Below are 4,387 nucleotides of genomic sequence, written 5' to 3'. Positions count from 1 at the left end.
AGTCCTGAGGACTTGAAATGGAAAGGGGACTAAGGTGTGTTCATCCAAAAGTCATGTTTCTTTCCATGAGATCAGGATACAGGAAAACTGACTAGGCTAGTGATTCTAGACCCTGGCTACACATTAGAATCATCAGGAGAGGTTTATTTGTTTTTCGTTATTTTTTGAAATGGAGTTTTGCTCTTGTTGCCTAGGCTGGAGTGTAATGGCACGATCTCAGCTCACTGCAACCTCCGCCTCTCAGGTTTAATTGATTCTCCTGCCACAGCTGACCAAGTAGTTGGGATTACAGGCATGCACCACCATGCCTGGCAAATTTTGTATTTTTATTAGAGACGGGGTTTCTCCATGTTAGCCAGGCTGGTCTTGAACTTCTGACCTCAGGTGATCTGCCCGCCTCGGCCTCCCAAAGTGCTGGGATTACAGGCATGAGCCACCAACCCCGGCCATCAAGAGAGGTTTACATAATGTTGATGAAGTATTAAAGGCTGAACCTCTGACTCAACCAATTGAATCAAGCTCCCTGGGATTAGGACTTTGATAAAAAGCTAATGCACAGTCAAGACTGGGAGCCAACAAGCCCATCCACTGAAAACCTAAGAAAGATAGCTGAGCTGGAGTCCTTGAAGCAGGTCTGATCCCACACTAGAGTGGACCCTCTGGCAACATTAGAGAAGGCATGGGGAAGGGGGCTGGAAGGGTCATTGTAAAATGTGGAAGAAATTTTTAAAAACTTAGGCTGGTAGCATGCATCTGTATTCCCAACTACTTGAGAGGCTGAGGCAGAAGACTTGAGCCTTGGAGGCCAAGGGCAAAGCTGCAGTGAGTATGATTGCACCACGGCACTCCAGTCTGTGTGACATAGTGAGACCCTCACTCAAAAAAAAAAAAAAAAAAAAAGCCTGGCGCGGTGGCCCTTGCCTGTAATCCCAGCACTTTGGGAGGCCGAGGCGGGCAGATCATCTGAGGTCAGGAGTTCAAGACCAGCCTGACCAGCATGGAGAAACACTGTCTCTACTAAAACTACAAAATTAGCCAGGCGTGATGGCGCATTCCTGTAATCCCAGGTACTCAGGAGGTTGAGGCAGCAGAATCACTTGAACACAGGAGGCAGAGGTTGCAGTGAGCCGAGATCGCACCATTGCACTCCAGCCTGGGAAACAAGAGTGGAACTCTGTCTTAAAAAAAAAATGTGGAAGGCTGAGCAGGAGGTAAATAGATCAAATGATGGGATTCACATCTTGCTCCAAAAATAGGAAATACTAACATGCATTACCTATGTTTTCCTATTATTTTATGTGTGTTTGTATGCATGTATGTATTTATTTTTCTCTCAGAGAATTAAGAATAATTTTGCATACCAGATAATTGGCTGAGCATTCAGTACGCTTTTGACCCATTCGAGTGTCTAAAATACTGTGTAGGAACACTGTTACAATTTAAATTAAATTTCTTGCCCCTTCTCCTCCCCTGACCATTTAGTCTTTGGGTAGCAACAGAGATCACTAACATAATATAACAATTAATATAGGTTTGTTTCAGGGCATTCATTTGATACAGATTGTAATTCTGTCCTCATCAGTTCTGTAAATTGCTTTACTGTAATTACACCATGTATTTGATCAAATATTGCCAATGTTTCCATCTGTTTAGGGTGCGGTATTATGATTTAAAAATTGATTCTAGATTTAGTCCAATACTTTTTAGAATGTATCTTTCTATATAAAAGTCAATGCAGAAAAAATAATATTTTGAGATTAAAAAATCTAAAGACATCTTCTAGCTAACAGAACAGATTTTAGTCACATTTATATTCTTTAATGTTCAATGTATGTATCCATTACATGAGAAACTCAAGACACAAACAAAATAGTTATATTTACTGCCACACTAAGCAATATGGAACATTAAAAATAATGTGTATTCATAAAGAAGAGAAAAGATGGTATAGCAATATAAAATTTAGAAGAATATTATAGCTGGACTGTATAGGAAGAGCTTGACTGATTTCTTTCCACAATGCATTTTTATCAAAACTCATACATATTCAGAGACACAAATAGCATGCCAGTGAATTCAATGAACTGCCACTGAAACCAGAACATTATTTCCTAGCATCTGTTTGCGGGAATTATGTAAAATACTTAATGCAATGTGTTTTCATTGCAATCCTATTTTTGTTTCCCAACCAGTGAATTTTCATTTAAACCAATATGTTTACCTGAGACCCACATGCATGCATTTATTGGAACTGAAATACAGCTACATACAGGCAACACATCTGAGGCAAACCAATGCATTTCGATGCAACTCAGCCAATTTCCCACAACATGTGTTCTGATTCTCTAGGGATATAAAGCCCCGTATAACAGTAAATGCACCGAATTGTGATGACGAGGAGGGGAAACTGACATCTGGATTGTAAAGAAATACAAGAGCCTCAGCTCGCCGGAAACCTTGCCACCCAAAGGGTGCTTCAGGGACCAACAGCCTTGGCGTCACCTGGGAGCTTGTCAGAAAGACAGAATCTCAGGCCCCACTCCAGACCTACTGATTCAGAGTCTGAATTTTAACAAGATCCCCGAACAATTTGTTTCCACAGTAAAATCTGAAAAGCAGTGTTTTAAAGCAAACTCCTAAACAGTCACAGTTATCTTTGGGGTAATACGCAAAATTTTTCTGAGACGAAATGCACAGCATGGTGACTACAGTTAATAATAATGTATTACATACTTGATGAATTAACATATTCATTACTACAAATTGGTTGTAGTAATCCTTTCACAATGTACATTTCTATCAAAACATCACACTGTGCACCTTGAATATATACACTTGTTATTTGTCACTTACATCTCAGTGAACCAGAAAAACAGTTTTCTGAGGCAAGCACTTTTCTCCAGTGGACAGAGAGTTTGGTTAAAAACAAAAGTTGAAACTAGCTTGCTTTACATACAAAAACAACCCCAACCCCTTTTTCTTTCATAAGACATGTGATACAGAATTTATTTTTCTTGTGAATACTCAAACAATTCAGAATTCTGCTGAGCGCATTCTCTTCTTTTTTTTTTTTTTTTTTCGCTCTATCGCCCAGGCTGGAGTACAGTGGTGTGGTCTCGGCTCACTGCAACATCTGCCTCCCAGGTTCAAGTGATTCTCCTGCCTCAGCCTCCTGAGTAGCTGGGATTACAGGCGCCCGCCACCACGCCTGGCTAATTTTTGTATTTTTAATAGAGACGGGGTTTCACCTTGTTGGCCAGGCTGGTGTCGAACTCCTGACCTCGTGATCTGCTCGCCTCAGCCTCCCAGAGTGCTGGGATTACAGGTGTGAGCCACCATGCCCGGCCCATTCTCTTCATTTTTATTAATTAATTAATTAATTTCTTTTAGAAATGGAGTCTCACTCCGTTGCCTAGGCTGGAGTCCAGTGGCACAATCATAGCTCACTGCAGCCCCAAACTTCTGGGCTCAAGCAATCTTCCTGCCTCAGCCTTCCAAGTAGCTAGGATGACAGGAGGACATGTACCATCACACCTGGCTAATATTTCAATTTTTTTTTAGAGGCAGGGTTGTTGCCCAGGCTAGTCTTGAACTCCTGACCTCAAGCAATCCTGCCTCACCCTCCCAAAGTGCTGGGATTACAGGCATGAGCCACATGCCTGGACCTTCTTTTACCAAAGGCACTCACCATGAACACTTTCACTTGCCTTTAGTTTCTTTTTTATGAATTTATATACATACTATATATATATGCAAACACTTAAAAAACATAAATGGGATATATTAATATATTGTTACATAGTATGTATATTTTTTCATTTATCTACATGTTCCTAAGGTCTTTGTCTGTCTCTGCTGGTCAACTTCAATCTATAACCAACTGCATGGCCCTCTGCAATATGGACACACCATAATTTTTATAGCCAGTTCCTATTTATGGACATTTATTTTTATTTTTGCTTCTATTATAAACGATGCCATAGGACTAGAAGATTCTGACTCTCCCTAAACTGCTCCTAAGATCAACGCTTGAGGTATTTTTCAGACCCTGTACTTGAGGGATTAGCCGGCCCCACCCAGATCGATAAACCGGCTCATCTGATCTCGTGGCCCCCACCCAGGCACTGCCTGAACACAAGAAGACAGTTCCGACTCCCTGTGATTTCATCTCCCACCAGTCAGCACTCCTGGCTGACTGCCTTCCCTGCCCCCCGCAACAAGTTATCCTTAAAAATTCTGCTCCTGGGGCCGGGCGCGGTGGCTCACGCCTGTAATCCCAGCACTTTGGGAGGCCGAGGCGGGTGGATCACGAGGTCAAGAGATCGAGACCATCCTGGTCAACATGGTGAAACCCCGTCTCTACTAAAACTACAAAAAATTAGCTGGG

The sequence above is a fragment of the Sapajus apella genome, unplaced genomic scaffold (genome assembly GCF_009761245.1).
Source record: "Sapajus apella isolate SASKATOON/1434 unplaced genomic scaffold, GSC_monkey_1.0 scaffold70, whole genome shotgun sequence".
In the NCBI taxonomy this organism is placed as follows: domain Eukaryota; kingdom Metazoa; phylum Chordata; class Mammalia; order Primates; family Cebidae; genus Sapajus; species Sapajus apella.
The sequence above is the reverse complement of the archived record's forward strand: the minus strand, read 5'-3'. Positions refer to the sequence as shown.